This window comes from Bufo bufo, chromosome 2 (assembly GCF_905171765.1).
Source record: "Bufo bufo chromosome 2, aBufBuf1.1, whole genome shotgun sequence".
Lineage (NCBI taxonomy): Eukaryota > Metazoa > Chordata > Amphibia > Anura > Bufonidae > Bufo > Bufo bufo.
In genome coordinates, this window is record NC_053390.1 from 224,548,799 (window position 1) to 224,572,320 (window position 23,522).

The window sequence follows — 23,522 nt, forward strand, 5'->3', positions numbered from 1 at the left end:
TGGTCCTTCTGTACTAATGAAGCGCTTCCATAATGGAAGCGCTTCATTAGTACAGAGTTAAAGACTGCCCTGATCGCCGCGGCCCGGCTAACAATCCTCCACGGCCCGGTCCTGGGCCGCGGCCCGGCGGTTGGGGACCGCTGCTCTAAAGCACCCCTACAGTAGAAACTCCCAAAAAGGGATGCTATTTTGAAAACTGCGGGACAAGGTGACAGTTTTAGGGTCCATTCACACGTCGGTATTTTTTATCTACATCCGTTCCGCAAAATTGCAGAACAGATAGGGAATAGATGCGGACCCATTCATTTCAATGGGGCCGCAAAAGATGAGGACAGCATTCAGTATGCTGTCCGCATCCGCAATTCCGTTCCGTTATGTGGATCCGGAAAAAAAGTAGAGCATGTCCTACTTTTGCCTGCAAATTGCGGTCCGTGGCCACATTGTAGTTAATGGGTCTGCAAAAATGCAGATGACATGCGGAAAGGTGTCTTCCGCATGTCATCCTCAATTGCAAATCTGCAGGAAATAGAAAAAAAATAATCATGTGACCTTCAGCACCAGGGAGAATTTGGCAGAAGAAAGTGGTGCAAGTGGTGTAAGAGATAGGCCATAAAAAAATAGCTCATTTGAGGTAGAAAAGCTCATAGTGCTCATCCAGTAGCGCCCAGCCCTGTGGGACACCAGGGAAGAAGTTTATCATGACAGGTTTGCAAAGGATCGGTAATGGGAGGAAGTTTGCAAGAATTGCTTTCAAGTGCATGGACCTCTGGATCAAAGCAAAAGAAAGAAAAAATGTGTGAGTTTATAATTAAATTAAAAATGATGTGTATTTTAAATTGCTTCATACACACATCCATGGAGCACGGTCCGTGTAAACCCAGCCTGACGTGCACTGGCATGCAGGAGTGCACGGGGTCATTGGTTGCTATGACGCTGTGCGCTCCTGCACTCCAGAGCATGGCAGGCCAGTTTTACATGGACCGTGCTCCACGGATGTGTGTATGACGACTTATGTTCTATGAGTGGGCCATATGTCCTGGAACAGCATAGATAGTGTACTTTTGCACATATTCTATGCTTTGTCATGACAGATGGCAACTCACTTTTGTGCAAATATAGTACATAAGATATATTTTGTGCATGAGGCCTATTCAGAAAATGTCGAATATTTTTTTTCTACTTTAATAACCATATTTATGAATTTATAATTATACATTTCTTCGATATCAATTGATAATAGGCCTCTTTCACAAACTTGATTATTAGGGCTCATGGAAATGGCCGTTGAGTGGTCATTCCGTGCATTGGGGAGTGCCATATGCGGGCCGCAATATGGCCACAGCCGTGCAACAGCCATGTGCATGAGCCCTAATACTAGAAGGATGTTTGTATTATCCCTCCTACACATGACCGTATGCCCTCTGAGACAAATGGTCTGTGAACAGGCCATATATCACAGAACAGCACTGATTGTGTGCACAGGAGCTAAATCTCACTTTGAGGTTTTATTCTAAAATTGTCAAGTAAATTTGTATGAATAATAATAAATAAAAATTTCATTTTTGCAATTTTTCTTTTTTTCAGTAGAACAAATAAAGAAACGCTGGTATACCTGTCGGGACCAGTCCGGAGAGAACTTAATACGCAACAGAGGAGTAGTGACGGAGAAAAAAAAATAAAAACTTACATGTACACCCGTCAGCTGCAGTTTCTCAAACAAATTATGGAAGTAAGAAGGTAAGTAATTTTTAGGTAATATTTTTAGTACAGTGGACATTTCACTAGTTTGTACTCAATAAATGCGGTACCTCACACTGTAGCACATGTCCCCTACATGTCACATTGCTAATATTTTTCATGATATGCTTCTCCGTTGAGCCGCTGTAGCCCCCATTCTGTTTAGGCATCCTGTATGCTAATTACTTGCATCGGAACAGGGAGGAGGAGACATCAGCTTTTCATAGTAACATAGTAACATAGTAGCATAGTATATAAGGCCGAAAAAAGACATTTGTCCATCCAGTTCAGCCTGTTATCCTGCAAGTTGATCCAGAGGAAGACAAAAAAAAAAAAAGGTACAAGCCAATTTTCCCCACTGGATCAACAACCCCTCTCTAGTAGCTATAGCCTGTAATATTATTACACTCCAGAAATTCATCCAAGCCCCTCTTGAATTATTTTATTGTACTCACCATCACCACCTCCTCAGGCAGAGAGTTCCATAGTCTCACTGCTCTTACCGTAAAGAGCAGTTTCTGCGGAATGTGTCACAGCCATTGAGAAAAAACAGGTCACTTTCTCCCTGGCTGTGACGTGATCCGCTGTGATTGGACTGCGCCACAGCCAGATAGAAGAAACGCCCAGTGAGAAAAGCTGATGTCTCCTCCTCCCTGTTCCAATTATAGTAATTAGCATACAGGGCGCCTAAACAGAATAGGGGCTACAGCGCCGCAACGGAGAAGCATACAAGTAAAAATATTAGCAATAGGTACCGCATTTATTGAGTACAAACTGGTGAAAGGTGCCCTTTAAATAAATTTTTTATAAAATAATTTAATAATACATTTTATTTTACAGCACTGTGGACAACCTCTCCGAAAATTCAGCATCACAAACGCTGTCCATTGAAGTGGATGAGGGACCACTACCGTCCACTGTAGTGGATGAACAACAAGATGAGATCGATCCCCCAGAAGCCATGGGGGAATCATCTGGGTCACAACTGCAGCAACCATCGGAGGAAAGGGATGTAATTCCTGAAGCAGTACCAGAAAACCCTCAAGTCAGCCAAGAAGCAGCTGCTGCACCCATTTGCCGTTCTTCTGGCAGACGAGGCCGAAGAGTCATGACCGATTCCGGTTTAGATCTTCGAGGACAGGTAGCTAGGATGGTAATGGAATATCTAAACCGGAATCGGTCTGACGGCAAGGAAGAAGCGATCTTAAAAGGGCTAGCTTCTACCTTGCGCCATGTGCCAGAAGAATGTATGGATCCCGGAATTATATAGAGGGATCCGCATGGGATTATAATCATCCCATTAGCTTGTGTATAGTTGTGGCGGGAAATTTTCCCGCCTAAAAGTGTGCCTAGGTGAGCTAAATATAGTTAGTTGCTGGGGGTTTGGGGCAGAGGTAAATTATTGGGTCATTAGGTGACCTATGGGGTAGTGTTGCTGGGCAGGGTAGCCTGGGATGCCCAGCAACAGTTAGTTCATTGGTGGGACAGTTTCAGGGCCCCCCTTGGTTAGGGCTATATAGTAGCGGTAGCAGGCAGTGTTAGGCTGTCATCTCATCAGCGTCTGGAGGAGGTGCTGCCTGTCTGCGTACCTGGTGATGGAGGATTTCGTTGCTGAGCTGCGGAGGCGTGCGGGAGATGGAGAGACGGCGTCCTGGCTGGAATCCTGCTTAGCTGACTGGTCTTCATCTGCGGCTGTTCCGGCAGAGGTGTGCGATCCTGGCGATGTTCCGGTCCCGGCGGTGTCTGCGGCTGACCTATCTGGAAATCTCCCTGTGGTGCCTGCGCTGCGCTCTTCAAGAAGAGAGAAGAGGCAGCGCACCCGTTTCTCTCCTTCACCCTGTAGGTCTGTTCCGGAGCGGAGAAGATCAGAGAGGAGAAGTGCTGCTGTGGAAGAAACCGGAAGTGGCCGCTTGGGGATGACATCACAGGCTGAGGTCCGTCCTGAATCTGCATCCCCAGGAAACTTGGAGCAGCTTTTTGGTTCCGCTTCTGCCCTGCAGCATTTTGGTTCCCAGGAAGGTCCTGCTGTGAGAAGATCATCGCTTGAGCCCCCTGGAAATTCTTCGCGGCAACATGGACGTAGACGACGCAGAATTGAGCCACAGCCTGTGCAGCACCAGTATCTGCCGCTCCGCTCCGGCGTTGAGCAGCGGGACGGTGTGTGCTTAGAAAGCGTGACGCAGCAGAGACAAGAGGCATCCGCATCTTCTTCTGGTGTCCGGAGTGCTGCTCCAACGGGTGGTGAGTTCCCCAGGGAACTGGGCACCGTTATTGCGTCCTTGTCTTCTGTACTTTCTTCTTTACAGAGTTTTGCTCCTCGTCCCCCCCCTGCTCCTGAACCGGCTGGTACGGCAGGCGATTTTTCTGATGCTTGGCGTTTTAGCGGTCGGGGGACGGGAGGGGATTATGATAGTGATGACTCTCTCCCTCTTCCAGCGGTGGCTAAACGTGGAGGAGTGTCAGAGTCATGTTATAAAGAAATGTTGCCATGTGATATTTCGCCTTTGGGCTTTCATCTCTCCATGTCGGTCAAAGAGAAGATATGGAGAAATGAATTTGTGGATATATTGTCGTTGTTGATAGGTTGGTTTGTGTATGACGAAAATTTCAGACAGAGGCTGTCCGTATATCCTAGTATGCGGTGGGGCACAAAGGATGTTGGGCTGTGGCTTAATTTATTGTTGCCGCAACGTTCATCTTATTCTGCCCCAAAACAGCAGCCAGCCTCTGCAGTACCGCAGTCTCAATTGTTAAAAAAGGGCACCTGCTTTGCTTGCAATGAAGCGCAGTGTAGGTGGCCGGCATCATGTAAATATCGCCATGAATGTGCCTTTTGTGGGGGCAGTCACCCGATGGTTCGCTGTTATAAAAGAGCTAACATGCCTACCATGCCAGCCACAAAAGAGTTTATTGCAAAGAGCATGGACGCCAGTAAATCTGGTGACCATGCGTCCTTGGTTAGAACGTTACCCAAATTGCAAGATGGCGGAGCTGCTACTTGACGGTTTTGCTTTGGGTTTTCAGTTGCCATCGTTTTCTGGCGTTGGCTGTGAATGGGTGAATAATTTGTCTTCAGTTGACCAATTTCCTGTGGTTGTGAGGGATAAATTGGCAAAGGAGCTGGAGTTAGGCAGGATCGCTGGTCCTTTTTCCTCTCCGCCTTTTGCCAATTTTCGTCTTTCTCCATTAGGAGTTGTTCCAAAGAAGGAACCCAATGCTTTTCGATTGATTCATCATTTATCATTTCCTTATGGTGCATCCTTAAATGATGAGATTGATAAAGCATTGTGTTTGGTCAAGTATGCCACATTTGATTCAGCAATAGACCTGATACGTAGTTTTGGTAAAGGTGCTTTGATGGGAAAGGCGGAAGTTCAGTCCGCCTTTCGCCTGTTACCTGTACATCCTTCTTGTTTTAACTCACTTGGTTTTCATTTTCAGGGTTTATTTTATTTTAATAAATGTATTCCAATGGGTTGTTCTTTGTCTTGTTTCTATTTTGAAGTTTTTTCCTAGTTTATTGAATGGGTAGTAGCAGTCAGGTGTATGAGGGGTGCGGTGACGCACTATTTGGACGATTTCTTGTTCATTGGTCCAGCGGAGTCTTCAGCATGCTTAGAAAGTTTGGAATCCTTTTTTGCAGTTTGTTCTGAGTTTGGTGTTCCGTTAGCCGAGGATAAGACAGTGTACCCTACTAATTGTTTGGAATATTTGGGGATTGTCATTGATTCTGTGAAAGGCGAATTTTGTCTTCCGTCACAAAAAGTGTCAAAAATCTGTATGGCATTATCGTCATTGCTAAGTAAGCGTACAGCTAAGGTGAAGGAGATTCAGTCGGTTTTGGGTATGTTAGCTTTTGCCAGTAGGATTATGCCGATGGGCCGGGTGTTTTGTCGGCAATTGTCTGCAAAGATTTCTGATTTCTGGGGTGAGGAACCCAGGTTTTCATGTTAGTTTATCTAGGGAGGTTAAAGAAGATTTTATGATTTGGTTGGAATTCTTTCAGCTATATAATGGCAGGTCGTATTGGCAGGAAGATTTTGTTTTAGCTTCTTCTATCGATTTGTTTACGGATGCTGCTGGTTCTTGCGGTTTTTGCGCATATTGGAACTGACATTGGTGTGCAGCAAAATGGCATCCTGCTCGGATTTTGAATGGAGTGACTAAGAATATTGTTTTGTTAGAGCTGTTTCCTGTTGTGGTTTCGCTAGTTTTATGGGGGAGTTGTTTTTCCAATAAAATAATTATTTTGCATACTGACATTAAGGGTGTTTTATTTGCAGTTAATTGTTTATCATCAAAATGTCCGTTAGTAGTTAAATTGTTACGTCATCTGGTTCTTCTCTGTTTAAGATTAAATATTTGGTTGAAAGCTCGCCATATCCCTGGAATAGATAATTCAATTGCTGATTCGCTTTCCCGTTTTCAGTTTCAGACATTCCGACAGTTGGCAGAAGGGGCCGATCTGAAAGGGGAATCGTGCCCTGCGTACCTGTGGAATCTGATTTGGTCCTAGGTATGTCTTACTTACAGTCTTCTGTAGCCGTTCGTGGTTTAGGTGGTGCAGTTTTACAGCTGATAGAGGTTGGTCTTCTCATGGTGGTGGCGAGGTTGCTGCTTTAGCATTTTGTGTGGCATTGTTTAGGCAGGGTCTGGCTTACTCTACCGTTTTAAGGGTTTTGTCAGGTGTTTCCTTTTTTCTTCGGGTTTTAGGTTCTCCTTCTTTGTTAGATTATTTCTTGATTAAGCAGATGTTAAAAGGTTACAAACGTGGTAATTGTTCTCCTGACAATAGATGTCCTATTTCTCCCACGCTGTTAGGATCATTATGTCATGCTACTTCTTTAGTTTGTTTTGATAGTTTTGAAGAGTTGCTATTTTCCACCGCGTTTTGTTGTATGTTTTTTGGTGCTTTTAGAATTAGTGAGTTGTTTCCAAGAAATAGTGAGGCAGGTTTGGGTTTGGCCTTGAAACATGTCCATGTTCATGTTAATTATGTTTTGTTCTTTCTTCCGACGTCAAAGATGGATCAGTCAGGTAAGGGTACCTGGATCCGTGTGAACAGAGTTGGGTCGGGTGGTATTTGTCCGGTGAGTATGATTTCTCAGTATTAGCTTCGCAGACCAAGTGGTGGTAATGCTTTCTTTGTGCATGCAAACGCTTCTCCTTTAACGAAATATCAATTTAGGTCCATGTTAAAAAAATGTTTAAAGGAATTGGGTTTAGATGGTGTCCGGATTACGTTGCATTCTTTCCGGATTGGAGCCGCCACTGCGGCGGCTCGGTCGGGTTTGAGTGCGTCAGTGATTAAACGGATTGGAAGATGGTCGTCTAATTGTTTTAAGATGTATGTTCGTCCGGATATTTCTGTGAACTGATGATCTTTATATTATAGTTTTCGCAGGTCTCACCGTATGGATTGTTGGCCATTCTTTCGTATATTGGGCCCATTCGCAGAGCTGAAAAAAGATTGTACGGTGATAACCTATCTTGGTCCACAGATACGGTTCGAATATACTGGAATGGAGTCAGGGGTCTTCGTTGGGAAGGTTTGATGGATGTACTGTTGGAAATGTGTGATTTATACCCTGATCCTAATGTAATAATTTTTCATGCGGGGGCCAATGATGTGGGCAAATTTGGTACCATTGAGTTGGCCTTTTGTATTAAACGTACTATGGTAAGGGCTAGGCGATTGTTCCCTGATGCCCGTTTAGTTTTTTCGGAGATGATTCCACGTTTACTTTGGTTATCCTGTTCCAATTTTAAATATTTGGATAAGATTAGGATACATTTGAATAGAATTATGGCTCGTTTTATGCCATTAATCTGGGGGTTTTCTTTTCGACACGTGGACCTTGAAGGTGGTTTGCACGGCCTTTATTTTTCGGACAAGATTCATTTGGAGATCGGTTTGGACATTTTCAATTTGGACATGCAAGCTATAATTGAGATAGTTATGGGTGGGGTGGGGCCCATGCCGCCTGGTTAGCCGGCATGGTCCGGTGGGTGTAAAGTCGCTCACTGAATTGGTGAGCGGACGAGTTAAGTCTGAAGTTTAGGCCGAGCTTATGGCTGGTCTAATTATTTGTTTATGAAGTTATTGGTTTATATTGATACAGTTGAATTTTGGATTAAGTTAATCTTTAATAAAGCCGGCCGTGGCCTAATTTATTCCACCAAAAACATCTGTGTCCACGTGTTTTATTATTATTTATAAGAGTTGGAGATGTGTAAGTAATCTTATGGTACATTCATATGATTTATAATCCCATGTATGGATCCCGGAATTATATAGAGGGATCCGCATGGGATTATAATCATCCCATTAGCTTGTGTATAGTTGTGGCGGGAAATTTTCCCGCCTAAAAGTGTGCCTAGGTGAGCTAAATATAGTTAGTTGCTGGGGGTTTGGGGCAGAGGTAAATTATTGGGTCATTAGGTGACCTATGGGGTAGTGTTGCTGGGCAGGGTAGCCTGGGATGCCCAGCAACAGTTAGTTCATTGGTGGGACAGTTTCAGGGCCCACCTTGGTTAGGGCTATATAGTAGCGGTAGCAGGCAGTGTTAGGCTGTCATCTTATCAGCGTCTGGAGGAGGTGCTGCCCCCGCCCGCCCTTCCCTGTTGAAAGTTTGTTTTGTTTGTCACGGCTGCTTTATTAGAAGGAGGGTGTAAAGTCGCTCACTGAATTGGTGAGCGGACGAGTTAAGTCTGAAGTTTAGGCCGAATTTATGGCTGGTCTAATTATTTGTTTATGAAGTTATTGGTTTATATTGATACAGTTGAATTTTGGATTAAGTTAATCTTTAATAAAGCCGGCCGTGGCCTAATTTATTCCACCAAAAACATCTGTGTCCACGTGTTTTATTATTATTTATAAGAGTTGGAGATGTGTAAGTAATCTTATGGTACATTCATATGATTTATAATCCCATGGCATGCGCGGTGAATTTCTGCTATGGCGCTGCTTCATGACCTGTTCACTGGCCAGCATGAGCCACATCACGTGGTTGATTACCTTGAAAAATCTAGAAATGCTATGTTGAATATGGTTAACCCTCTTTCCCGTCATCGCCCTGATCCCCCTATTGTGAATACACCAGGCCCTTTCATGAGGGAATTGTATGATCTTTATTTTATTTGTATTTTTTTATTAATAAAAAATTATATTGTTAATATTTTGTTTGAATTTTTTCTTTAAATTGGCTTAAATATTTTAAAGTATGTTTGTATTTAATATTGATGACCTACAGTATTATCTGTTTAGGTCATTATTATTAAAAAAAGGCCTCATGCACACGAATGTTGTGCATCTGTTTTATGCATTGGGGACTGCAATTTGCCATCCCCAATGTACGGAGAACGTACGTGTGGCGGCTGGGATGGATCCAGACCAATTTTACTTGATTGAGTCCGTGATCCGTCCGTTCTGCATCGCCGTGATTGTGGAACCATTCAAGTGAATGGATCCGCATCCATGATGAGAAATGTACAGGGACCGGTGCCCGTATATTGCGGACCTGCAGTTTGCGGGCTGCAATACGGCAATGGGCAGCACACAGTCGTGTGCAAGAGGACTAATATTCTATAAGAAACATTTTAAATAAATTATAAGGCCTCATGCACACAGCCGTTCTCTGTCGGTTGCCGTATAGAGGCCTGAAAACAGCTGGTCCAAAATATGCGTGCACCGACTGTGTGCACCCCGCATCACAGGTGCTGAGTCTGACCCATTCTCTTGAATGGGTCCACAATACAGGGGATGCGTTGCTGTGCAGAACGGAAGTACGGATCAGAAGCACTACGGAGTGCTTCAATGGTGTTTCTGTCCGTGCCTCTGCAATTTTTTTTATTTAGTTGCGGTGCAGACGGATCAAGTAGAATGGGTCTTGATCTGTCCCGTTCGCCGCATGGATGTTGCCGGTGCATTGTGGGCCACAATTTTCTGTCCCCAATACACGGAACAGCCGCTCAATGGAAATTCTTCTTTTTAATGATATGGTACATAATGACTTCTATTATTTTTTATCACACCAATGCTTGAGCTGCATGAAGCTTTAGTAAATGGTACATATGTCCCCTCCCCCTAGGGGTTGTCCGGGTTCAGCTCTGAACCCGGACATAACCATATTTTAATCCAGGCAGACCCTGCGATATGAGCATCAGAGCATTTCATGCTCCGATTCTCTTCCTTGCCCTGCACTTGATAGTGCATGGAAAGGGCTCTTAAAACAACACACTGCTGGCCAGATACTTCAGGCAAGCAGTGTTTCTATGATGGGCCGGCTTTAGCGCTGCCCTAGACTTTTTACAGGCTAGGTCAGCGCAGAAGCCCACACATTAGTGCCGGTGACATCACCAAACACACTGCTTGCAGGAAGCATCTGCCCGGCAGTGGCGATTTTTAACAAAAATAGGCCTTTCCATGCACGATCAAGCGCAGGGCAAGGGAGAGCATTGGAACATGAAATGCTCTGATGCTAATATTGCAGTGTCTGCCTGGATTAAAATATGATGTGATATACTTACCTTTTCTGTGAAGAAGTATTTTCTTTGTGGATTGCGGGCCTGATTACATATTGTGTAGTCCTTGTTCAAAGCTGAAAGCAGACATATCCCATTTTTATTAATAAAAATGGGACATGTTTGTGTTTAGCTGTGAGGGAATACACAAATTTCAAAAATATAAATGAATAAATAATCTTGTAAAGGAGTCATTAGAAATGTGGTATTAGAAGGTATTTACACCAAATTTATAAAAAAAAGTTGGATTTTACAAAATACCTCAGACCGCAAGCCCAAGTCAAGGGTCTTCATTCTCTTGCGAGTCTCAAATCTAAACTAACAGTGAATCTAACTAAACTAAGAAATGAAAATTTTTTGTAAAATTTACACCAAATTCCAGCTGAAATCAACGATTTCCACGGATGGCGTCCAACTGCCAGGACAATGCCCCCTCAGGGCTGCAGAAGTAGTCGGCATAAAGTTCCAGGTAGTCCAGGCCGGCTCAGGTCTAAAATGACAGAAGATATCATATTTAGGCCCAATTCTGCATCTGTGGAGGCATTGTGAATCCTGGTGAAGTTGTGTAGGAGTACACAGGCCTGTATCACCAGGGTGGCATTGTCTAGATTCATCTGTATGGATGACATGAACACTCTCTATTTTATGGACAGTATTCCGAAAGCGTACTCCACATGCCGACGGGCGTGAGTCAATCAATAGTTGAACATGCGCTTCCGGTCATCCAGATCGTGTCTAGGGAAGGGCCGCATAAGGTGGGGTGACAATGCGAATCCTTCATCTGCCATGATCACAAATGGAGCCGGCGGACCTGCAGATCTGGGTAGTCTTCTGAGCTCTGGCAGAGCAAGCTGGTTTGTCTGAATCCGTTCACCCATTCAGGAAGCACTAAAGATGAAGGCGTCTGACGTGCTCCCATAGGCCCCGATATCAACAATTACAAACCTGTCAACCATCAGCACTAAAGAAAAATATTGCTTGTAATTGAAGTATCGGGACCCTTAATGTGGTGGCTTCTTTACACGGATGTGTTTTCCGTCCAGTGCCCCAATGCAGTTAGGAAACTGAGCAGATTGTTGAAATCCCTCGGTGATACGAAGCCAATCTTCCGCTTCTCTGAGTCGCTGCCAGATGACTTTGCAGGTATGACAGACGATCTCAGAGATTGTTGAGATCCCAAGCAGAAACTCGGAGTGCAGTGATGCAAACGAATTTCCGGTTGCAAGGAATCTAAAGAAAAAAAAAATGAAAAAAACATGTTGTAATATTCATTCACATAAGTTAATATTCAATATATAGTATAAATTAAAATGATAAAATTGACTTACCTCAAGCTGACTATCAACCTTTGCTGTGCTGCGATGCTGCACCTCATATTGGTGTCCAAGAAAGTCAGGTCAGGATGAAGACAGACCAGCAGGTGATCAAAAGCTTCCATGGACATCCAGCAATAGTTCTTGAATTTGACGGGGTCACGTCGCAGCTCATTATACACTCACCTAAAGAATTATTAGGAACACCATACTAATACGGTGTTCGACCCCCTTTTGCCTTCAGAACTGCCTTAATTCTACGTGGCATTGATTCAACAAGGTGCTGATAGCATTCTTTAGAAATGTTGGCCCATATTGATAGGATAGCATCTTGCAGTTGATGGAGATTTGAGGGATGCACATCAGGGCGTAACTAGAGGTGACTGGGCCCCACAGCAAATTTTTGTATAGGCCCCCCCCCCCCCGTGTAAACCCTGCTCCTTTGGCACGATCTAGACCAGACCAGACTGCCACGCCATCCTTCTCCTATTATATATATTATATACATACACACACACTTTATCTGTCATCTAGTGTCATTCTATCATACTGTTGTGGGGGCCGTGTCAAAGTCTTAGGCCCCTTTGACACGGGCGACTTTTCCGCACGGGTGCAATGCGTGAACGCATTGCACCCGCACTGAATCCGGACCCATTCACTTCATGGGGGCTGTGTACATGATCAGTGATTTTCACGCATCAGTTGTGCGTTGCGTAAAAATCGCAGCATGCTCTATATTCTGCGTTTTTCACGTAGCGCAGGTCCCACAGAAGTGAATGGGGCTGCTTGAAAATCTTCACGCATGGTTGCTAGGAGATGATAGGGACCCGAACTTTATTATTTTCCCTTATAACATGGTTATAAGGGAAAATAATAGCATTCTTAATACAGAATGCTAAGTAACATGTGGCTTGAGGGGTTAAAAAAATAATAAAATATTTAATTATTCACCTCATCCACTTGATCGCGCAGCCCTTCTCGTCTTCTTTCAGGACCTGGCAGGAAAAGTACCTTTGGTGATGTCACCGCGCTCACAACGTGGTGAGCGTGGTGACATCGGAGCAGGTCCTGCTGAATAAAGATAGAAAGCTTCTATCTTCATTCAGCAGGACCTGCGCCGACGTCACCACGCTCACCACCAGGTTGCTAGGAGATGTTGTTTGTAAACTTTTAGTTTTTTATCACGTGCATGAAAAACGCATCAAAACGCATTGCACCTGCGCAGAAAAAACTGAATGCAATCGTAGACAAAACTGACTGAACTTGCTTGAAAAAAGGTGCGAGTTTCACTGAATGCACCCTGAACGCATCTGGAGCCAACTCTTATCGTTCGTGTGAAAGGGGCTAGCCATTCCCGTATTGCGGACTGCATATGCGGATCAGCAATAAATAGGCACCCTTCCGTGTGCATTCCGCATCACAGATGTGGACCCATTCACTTCAATGGGTCCGCAAATCCGGAGATGCGGAAGGGTGCAAAACGGAATCACGGAACGGAACACTACATAAGCACTACGCAGTGCTTCCGTGGGGTTCCATTCCGCACTTCCGTTCCACCAAAAGATAGAACATGTCCTTTTTGCAGAATTGTGCTTTCCTGGGTAATATACCCGGAAAGGTGAACATGACGTCACACTACATTGTATGTACAGCACAGTATGACCCCTGCTGTAGGATAGGCGCCCATTCTATGTATTGCTGCAGGGCTGACACCGACTGTAGTCTGTCCTCATGGTCTGAGCCCCTGGTAACCAGTGGAGTAGCTAGAAATGACTGGGCCCCACAGCAAATTTTTAGACGGGCATGCAGGCGTCATACAGTGGCATCTGATTCTTTAACATACAGGGAGTGCAGAATTATTAGGCAAGTTGTATTTTTGAGGATTCATTTTATTATTGAACAACAACCATGTTCTCAATGAACCCAAAAAACTCATTAATATCAAAGCTGAATATTTTTGGAAGTAGTTTTTAGTTTGTTTTTAGTTTTAGCTATTTTAGGGGGATATCTGTGTGTGCAGGTGACTATTACTGTGCATAATTATTAGGCAACTTAACAAAAACAAATATATACCCATTTCAATTATTTATTTTTACCAGTGAAACCAATATAACATCTCAACATTCACAAATATACATTTCTGACTTTCAAAAACAAAACAAAAACAAATCAGTGACCAATATAGCCACCTTTCTTTGCAAGGACACTCAAAAGCCTGCCATCCATGGATTCTGTCAGTGTTTTGGTCTGTTCACCATCAACATTGCGTGCAGCAGCAACCACAGCCTCCCAGACACTGTTCAGAGAGGTGTACTGTTTTCCCTCCTTGTAAATCTCACATTTGATGATGGACCACAGGTTCTCAATGGGGTTCAGATCAGGTGAGCAAGGAGGCCATGTCATTAGATTTTCTTCTTTTATACCCTTTCTTGCCAGCCACGCTGTGGAGTACTTGGACGCGTGTGATGGAGCATTGTCCTTCATGAAAATCATGTTTTTCTTGAAGGATGCAGACTTCTTCCTGTACCACTGCTTGAAGAAGGTGTCTTCCAGAAACTGGCAGTAGGACTGGGAGTTGAGCTTGACTCCATCCTCAACCCGAAAAGGCCCCACAAGCTCATCTTTGATGATACCAGCCCAAACCAGTACTCCACCTCCACCTTGCTGGCGTCTGAGTCGGACTGGAGCTCTCTGCCCTTTACCAATCCAGCCACGGGCCCATCCATCTGGCCCATCAAGACTCACTCTCATTTCATCAGTCCATAAAACCTTAGAAAAATCAGTCTTGAGATATTTCTTGGCCCAGTCTTGACGTTTCAGCTTGTGTGTCTTGTTCAGTGGTGGTCGTCTTTCAGCCTTTCCTACCTTCGCCATATCTCTGAGTATTGCACACCTTGTGCTTTTGGGCACTCCAGTGATGTTGAAATATGGCCAAACTGGTGGCAAGTGGCATCTTGGCAGCTGCACGCTTGACTTTTCTCAGTTCATGGGCAGTTATTTTGCGCCTTGGTTTTTCCACACGCTTCTTGCGACCCTGTTGACTATTTTGAATGAAACGCTTGATTGTTCGATGATCACGCTTCAGAAGCTTTGCAATTTTAAGAGTGCTGCATCCCTCTGCAAGATATCTCACTATTTTTGACTTTTCTGAGCCTGTCAAGTCCTTCTTTTGACCCATTTTGCCAAAGGAAAGGAAGTTGCCTAATAATTATGCACACCTGATATAGGGTGTTGATGTCATTAGACCACACCCCTTCTCATTACAGAGATGCACATCACCTAATATACTTAATTGGTAGTAGGCTTTCAAGCCTATACAGCTTGGAGTAAGACAACATGCATAAAGAGGATGATGTGATCAAAATACTCATTTGCCTAATAATTCTGCACGCAGTGTACATGTGTTTTTACTGGACAATGACGTACACGATACAAAAATGCAGTACTCCACGTTCTTGTATCCTGCACAATCCGGTAAAAAAAATGGATACTTTTTTTTTTTTGGCAATGTAACTCTATGGTGAACGGATGTTACTGTCATGGCATCAGTATGAGGCATCCGAATAAGTTTTTTTGTATATATTAAACGGATGGGAAAAACGTGATGTGAACCCAGCCTTAAATGTGGGACAAAAATGTGATGTGAACTAGCGGTGCATTGTACAGTTATTGAAAAAACCATACTCGCCTACTCCCCGCCGCTCCGTGATCTTCCAGTCCCCATTCTGGCCTCATACTGGTGTCCCCAAGCTGCACATGGGCGCCCAGAGGAGTGTGGCATCAGATGGATAGTGGGCCTAGAAGGCAGGGCATCAGATAAGTAGGGGGCCCAGGACTGGGGGGGGGGCTTCTGAAAGGACAGCAGATGAATGCAGCTGGGGGGGGGGGGGGGGGGCAAAGGACAGCAGATGAATGCAGCTGGGGAGGGGGGGCTACATGAGATACAGGACAGCTAGGGTTGTCAGGGATAAGCCTGGAATGCATGGGCTCCTGATAGTGACAGGCACAGCATCTTCTTTCTGCAGCACTTCCTGTCTCCCCTCTCCCTCCTGTTACTGCCGACTACAGAGCAGTCTCTGTAGCAGAAGCTGGGCTGTACTAATAGTTAGGAGAGGGAGGGGAGACAGGATCTCCCTGTAGCACCCTGTACTGAGCCCTGGCTACACTATTACGCAGCCAGGCTCCTCTATAAATGTTCCGTGCTGATGGGAGGGGCTTAGCTCCCTGCTCTGCTCCGAGGACATTCTAAAGAAGCAGTGAAGTGAGTGTAGAGGGGGGTGTGGCCAGTCTGACTGTTTACTACTGCTCCGGGCCCCTTGTCAGCCCCAAAGCAGCTGCTTCCCCTGCTTCCCTGGTAGTTACGCCACTGATGCACATCCAGGGCACGAAGCTCCCGTTCCACCACATCCCAAAGATGCTCTATTGGGTTGAGATCTGGTGACTGTGGGGGCCATTTTAGTACAGTGAACTCATTGTCATGTTCAAGAAACCAATTTGAAATGATTCGAGCTTTGTGACATGGTGCATTATCCTGCTGGAAGTAGCCATCAGAGGATGGATACATGTTCTCATTCTGTTTACGCCAAATTCAGACTCTACCATTTGAATGTCTCAACAGAAATCGAGACTCATCAGACCAGGCAACATTTTTCCAGTGTTCAACAGTCCAATTTTGGTGAGCTCGTGCAAATTGTAGCCTCTTTTTCTTATTTGTAGTGGAGATGAGTGGTACCCGGTGGGTCTTCTGCTGTTGTATCCCATCCGCGTCAAGGTTGTGCGTGTTGTGGCTTCACAAATGCTTTGCTGCATACCTCGGTTGTAACGAGTGGTTATTTCAGTCAACGTTGCTCTTCTATCAGCTTGAATCAGTCGGCCCATTCTCCTCTGACCTCTAGCATCCACAAGGGATTTTTGCCCACAGGACTGCCACATACTGGATGTTTTTCCCTTTTCACATCATTCTTTGTAAACCCTAGAAATGGTTGTGCATGAAAATCCCAGTAACTGAGCAGATTGTGAAATACTCAGACCGGCCCGTCTGGCACCAACAACCATGCCACGCTCAAAATTGCTTAAATCACCTTTCTTTCCCATTCTGACATTCAGTTTGGAGTTCAGGAGATTGTCTTCACCAGGACCACCCCCAGGACCACCCCCCTAAATGCATTGAAGCAATTGTCATGTGATTGGTTGACTAGATAATTGCATTAATGAGAAATTGAACAGGTGTTCCTAATAATTCTTTAGGTGAGTGTATAATGTATGAAATGATGTCCTTTGTAAAGGCGCTAAGCAACAATGGGATGGACCCACTGTCATCTCCTCTTCCTCCTCGGTTCTTCATCCAGCATCTCTGACTGCCGTCTGAATCGGCGAGAAAAAAATCCAGTGAAATAGAACGTTATCCATAAGGTCTTCTGCCATGATGATTGCTGAGAAATAGGAAGAAAACAATTCCAGCCAAGCAAAGGTTTCTCACACAGCTCTGAACGACACCAAAAGCACAATAAAATGGCGCCTGTTCTATCACATGTCCTCTGTTTTAAACACATTATTTTTTTTGTACCCTAGCAACATCTATTCCACCTTTTTTTTTTTTTTTGAGGAAACACGGAAAGACGGAAGGGATGCCGATGCACTTTTGTAAAAAACTGAAGGTTTTTGCAGAAACACGGATCCGCCGAAAAAGGAACATAAATCTGGAAAGAAAAAATACGGACGTATGACCCTCATTGGTATTATTTTGGGTTACATATGATTTTTGATCGCTCACCTTCAATGAACTGTCAGTCTCTTACAGTGTAAGACGTTAATAGTTGCCTAAGAGACCCAGCCTGGGGGCTGGATCTCCAGGGCTGCATAGCTGGCAGGCTCCGATGGCAAGGCATTGGGGAAGCCATAGCAACCATCTGCCCGCTTTCACCACAGCACAGGGGGCCGAAGGAGTCATGGGGAGTCCCTTCCTATTGTAAATCCTGCACATGCCGTGGTCAGAGCTGATCATGGCATGTAAAGGGTTCCGTCAGCATCAGTCGATACAGTAAGGGCTCGGTTGTTAGTAACAGGCAGTCCCGTGCTACTGATGGGGGGTGTGGCTCCTGCCCCCGCCCATTCAGAACACATAGATATATGTGGGAATGCGGCAAGAGACAGCTGTCACGCTCATGTGTGGGAGGAAAACACCACACCGAGCATAGGAGGGAAATGGGATACGGCAATAAGGCCTGGAAACTAGAGAATAAAGATTGCCACCTCCTAGAGAAAACCCTAACTCCAGTCCTGACAGACTACCAGTATAAACAGGCCCCAAAGGTAGGTGAGTTCATACACTGGATACCTAGAATCCTATCTCACCCTATAGGACCCTGGAAGTAATGTCAGGACTGAGACTATCTGTTCCTCCAAAGGGAAGGACGAACAGGAGTCTCCCTCAGGCCTAATGACAAACAACAGGGAAGTGCAACACACACATATAATAAACAAAATACAAAATGGAAAGGAAACACTTATCTTCAATGAAGCTTTGGTAGCACCAGGAAGTCAGCCGAGAACCATACACAAGCTAACCACAAGTCCAACAGAAGCTATAAACCGCATAGCATAGTGGGAGAAACAACAATAAATAGAGAAGGTTAAATGACCACAATAGCCACACCTGGGGAAAGAAGGTGTGGCAAGCACCAGAAACAACACAGACGTCATTTGTAGAGATGAGCGAATTGAAGTTGACGATGTGGATTTCGATCCAAATTTCAGAAAAAATTTGATTCACACCGAATCCAAATTTTCCCACGCTTCGTGTTAGGACATGGAGCAAGGAACTCTGGAAATGAGGGATCACCCACAACGCCATGCATGCAGCCAATCAACAGCCAGCCCTGTGATGTCACAGCCCTTTAAATAGCCTCAGCCATCTTGGATTCGGCCATTTTCCAGTGTACTTAGTGCAGAGAGAGATGTCAGCTGGTGCTATGGACAGTGGTAGAAATCTTTTATTTTGCTGTATAGAAGTTCTGGGAAAGGATAGGGAAAAATCATTCCACAGTACTGAATCAGAACAGGGTTCATTAGGAGAGTTTACAGCCTGGGTAATAGGAACAATCCTATTATACCTTGCTGCACTGACTGGGGATCCAAATTGCCATTATACAGCTTTGTAATTCCAGCAAACCGTTCTTGTTATTGGCGTGTAGGTGCTGTTTAATATAGCCATTAACAAGGTTTATTACAAGGAAATATTTATACTGTATGTCTTATTTGCCCTTGTGCGGTGCAGTTATATGTTCTAAAGTATTTTTGCCTTGTATTAGTGGGGAAAAGGGCCTATTAGCCGTTGTGTGGTGAAGTGAGAAAATGATAGCCCTTTTTGGCGTGTATTAGTGGCAAAAAATTATATATTTGCCGTTCAGTGGTGCAATAGTATGTTCTTAAGCCCTTTTTGGCGTGTATTAGTGGCCCAAAAGAAAGTACAGTACTTGCCGTTGTGTGGTGAAGTGAGAAAATTACAGCCCTTTTTGGGGTGTATTAGTGACAAAAAAATATATATTTGCCATTCAGCTGTGCAGTTATATGTTTTAAAGCCCTTTTTGGCATGTATTAGTGGCAAAAAAATATATACACTGCTCAAAAAAATAAAGGGAACACTTAAACAACACAATGTAACTCCAAGTCAATCACACCTCTGTGAAATCAAACTGTCCACTTAGGAAACAACACTGAGTGACAATCAATTTCACATGCTGTTGTGCAAATGGGATAGACAACAGGTGGAAATTATAGGCAATTAGCAAGACACCCCCAATAAAGGAGTGGTTCTGCAGGTGGTGACCACAGACCACTTCTCAGTTCCTATGCTTCCTGGCTGATGTTTTGGTCACTTTTGAATGCTGGCGGTGCTTTCACTCTAGTGGTAGCATGAGACGGAGTCTACAACCCACACAAGTGGCTCAGGTAGTGCAGCTTATCCAGGATGGCACATCAATGAGGGCAACAACCCAGCAGCAGGACCGCTACCTCCGCCTTTGTGCAAGGAGGAACAGGAGGAGCACTTTTGTGGTATGTATAAGTGGGGGGAAAAAAGGGCCTATTTGCCATTCTGCAGTGCAATTATATGTTCTAAAGCCCTTTTTGGTGTGTATTAGTGGCAAAAAAATATTTATTATTTGCCATTCTGAGGTGCAGTTATATGTTCTAAAGTCTTTTTTGGCGTGTGTGACGATTCGCAATCTCAGCAACACGAAGAAATCGTGAATGCGTCCGGTTTTAAAATCACCAGACCCTTTGCCTGCACACAAAGAGTTAAAATATTTTTTTTCAACCCAAAGTAATTCACCCTTGCTAGCACAGCTCATAGATCAGAGGTACAATTAGCACCTCCTTGCCAAAGAATCTTCCTGCCCCCATGCCAGGTTGAGTACCCATTAATCTGGTATTTTCTTGACAGAACATCATAAAAACTTCCTTTCTGTAGTCGGTGTGGCTCCGGCATCGCAGGTGGTCTCACACCTTTAGCCTGGGCAGCGAGCTTCAGAAGAAAAGGACAGATCCTTATTACCCAGCTGGTCTGTACAGGAAGGAAGATGACCTGAAAGTCACCTTCAATCAATAAACTTAATATTTTTCCCATATTTTCCTAATATTTCATAGGATAGGAAAATACAAAATGAATAATCTCTTTAGGAAATGTTCAGATCATTATAACCCACCTTCCAGGAAACACGCGGGCAAATCAGAGATTCCCGCTCTGAGATATAAAGGTTCTCAGGTTCTCTGTATTATCTTCTAGTCATATTTGGTATCAGATGATGCATAAAATTGTACTGATTATCAATATCAACTCTATTTCTTGATTGGACTTACGGGATATGGAGAAACGGGCAAAGCAAAGATTCTGCCAGATTTTCTCCCTATGGCGCAAAGGACTGCCCCTGTTCCAATTATACAAGGCTGGACCTGTACGTGTCATAACCACTCCCCGCTTTAGAGTGGGTAAAAACAGTGACACATTCAGGTCCTGGGTCTTTTCACCTACCATCTGATGTCGACTAACATCACGACCGCCTGCTGGACACGGGCACCCCGCCATCTTGTATTATTCCTTACAAAGACTTTATCTTTTACTGGACTATACCACGGTAAGGCCTCATGCACACAACCGTTTTTTTTTTTTAAGGTCCGCAAAAACAGGGTCTGTAAGTCCATGATCCGTGACCGTTTTTTCGTCCGTGGGTCTCCCTTGATTTTTGGAGGATCCACGGACATGAAAAAAAAGTTGTTTTGGTGTCCGCCTGGCCGTGCGGAGCCAAACGGATCCATCCTGAATTACAATGGGGTCTAATCCGTTTGACGTTGACACAATATGGTGCAATTGCAAACGGATCCGTCCCCCATTGACTTTCGATGTAAAGTCAGGAGTCCCTTTTATACCATCGGATCTGAGTTTTCTCCAATCCGATGGTATATTATAACTTGAAGCGTCCCCATCACCATGGGAACGCCTCTATGTTAGAATATACCATCGGATTTGAGTTAGATTGTGAAACTCAGATCCAACAGTATATTCTAACACAGAGGCGTTCCCATGGTGATAGGGACGCTTCAGGTTAGAATATACTAAAAGAACTGTGTACATGACTGCCCCCTGCTGCCTGGCAGGTGCTGCCAGGCAACAGGGGGCAGCAGGGGGCAGACCCCCCCTTCCCCCCCTGTATTTAACTCATTGGTGGCCAGTGCGGCCGGCCCCCCCTCCCTCCCCTGTAGTTAACACATTGGTGGCCAGATAATGATAATTGTGTAACTGCGCTGGCAGATGCTTCCAGTGTCGCCAGTAACCTGGGTTCAGATGGGGCTGCGGGGACAGAACCAACCGTCCCTCTACCCACCTCTGACCCCAGCATTGAAGGTAACTCTCCACAGATGACTTCATACGTCACTGGTCAGCTGGAAGAGACCTGTGGCACTGCATTCGTGCAGACCTTGAAGAGTGACCCCGGTCTGGAGACGCTTAGGGCTAGAGCCGGCCAGCCTCCAGGTGAGGGCACTCCATATAAGGTCTAATGACAGAACGACCGACTGTACTGTGAAGCTGTACAGCCTACAAAAGGTGACGCAGGTGAGAACACGAGACAGCTGGTAGTCCCTAGGGAATTTCGGGCACAGGTGCTCAAAGCAGCCCACGACATTCCACTAGCAGGACATTTGGGTGTCAGAAAGACCCACAAACGTGTTCAGAACCATTTTTACTGGCCCACGATGGGAAAGGACATAGCTAATTACTGCCGATCTTGTACCACTTGCCAGAGGGTTAAGAAGGCTGGGGGTAACCGCAAAGCTCCTTTGCAGCCACTGCCAGTGATCACAGTACCCTTCCAGATGGTGGCAGTGGATATCATTGGTCCCCTCCCCATTCCTAGCAGTTCTGGCAAGCGCTACATCTTAACAGTCGTGGACTATGCCACCCGTTATCCAGAGGCGGTAGCACTGTCTTCGCTTAGGTCTGCCACGGTAGCAGATGCCTTAATTGGGATTTTCTCCCATGTGGGGTTCCCCGCCGAGATGATCTCTGATCAGGGCTCCTGCTTCATGTCGGAGCTAATGGAAGCCCTCTGTGAAAGGATGCAAATTAAGCACACCACTTCCAGCCCATATCACCTCCAAACCAACAGCTTGTGCGAACGATTCAACGGAACGTTAAAGCAAATGCTGGCAACGTTCGTAGAATCACAGGGGAAGGACTGGGAGCGGCACCTGCCTCATTAGATGTTCGCTTACAGAGAAGTGCCACAGGAGTCCACTGGGTTCTCACCCTTTGAACTCCTATAGGGACGAGACATCCGAGGGCCTTTAAAATTGATTCGGGAGACCTAGGAGGGAAAATGTGACCCCTCAGAAGTCTCCGTGGTAGAATATGTACTAAACTTTCGGGACAAGATGGAGTCCCTCATGGCCATGATGATGAGAAACCTCTCAAAGGCACAGGGCAAGCAAAAGGCCTGGTATGACCAAAATGCCAGAGACCGGTCATACCAAGCAGATCAGAAGGTGTATGCCCTACTCCCTGTCAGGCAGAACAAATTGCAGGCTGCCTGGGAAGGGCCATACACCATTTTGAAACAGGTGAACCCAGTCACTTACCTAGTGAGTCTGGGGGGTAAGCGACAGAAACTGTTCCATGTGAACAAGCACATGAGGAGAGAGAGCAGATCAGAAGGTATATGCCCTACTCCCTGTCAGGCAGAACAAATTGCAGGCTGCCTGGGAAGGGCCATACACCATTTTGAAACAGATGAACCCAGTCACTTACCTAGTGAGTCTGGGGGGTAAGCGACAGAAACTGTTCCATGTGAACAAGCACATGAGGAGAGAGAGCAGTATCTGTTAGCAGTGTGCAGCCAGCTAGAACCCGAAGAGCCAGATCCACTGATAGACCTGCTAGCAGAGCTACGAGAAGTGGCGGAGGATTGGAACATCAACCCCCCACCTCTCGTACCCACAGCAACTTCAGCTCCCCGCACTCCAGAGTGCGCACAGCGCCACATTCTCAGGACTCCCGGACCAAACCAACCTAGCAGCTCACCGAGTTGACACAGGGACCCACCAGCCATTACGGCAGGGCCCCTATCGCACCTCACCCGAAGTGCAGGCTGAGATCAAGCGAGAAATTGAGGAAATGCTGCAGTTAGGAGTCATCCAGAAATCCGATAGCTCACGGAAGTGATTGCCAAGAGACAACAGTATGCGTGCACTCATCCAACGACATAGAAGGTGAATGTGCTCCTGGCCAAGTTGCTGGTGCTGCAGTCCCTCCCTTTCCAAGTGGTGGACTCTGCACCTTTTAGAGAACTGATGGCTTGTGCAGAGCTGAGGTGGAGAGTCCCAAGCCATCATTTATTTTCCAAAAATGCAGTACCAGCCCTGCACTCGTATGTTGAACAGTAGGTTGGCCAGTCC

At 45.2% G+C, this 23,522-nt stretch overlaps 1 long non-coding RNA gene across 1 annotated transcript; it reads right to left on the reverse strand.

Annotated features, from left to right (window-relative positions):
• Nucleotides 1-1,242: 1,242 nt before the first annotated feature.
• LOC120991411 lies at nt 1,243-20,043 on the reverse strand. Its single transcript, XR_005776662.1, has 3 exons — nt 19,918-20,043; nt 17,993-17,998; nt 1,243-1,254 (listed from the first exon to the last, which is right to left on the reverse strand). It is a non-coding gene; the product is annotated as an uncharacterized LOC120991411 (long non-coding RNA).
• Nucleotides 20,044-23,522: the final 3,479 nt, after the last annotated feature.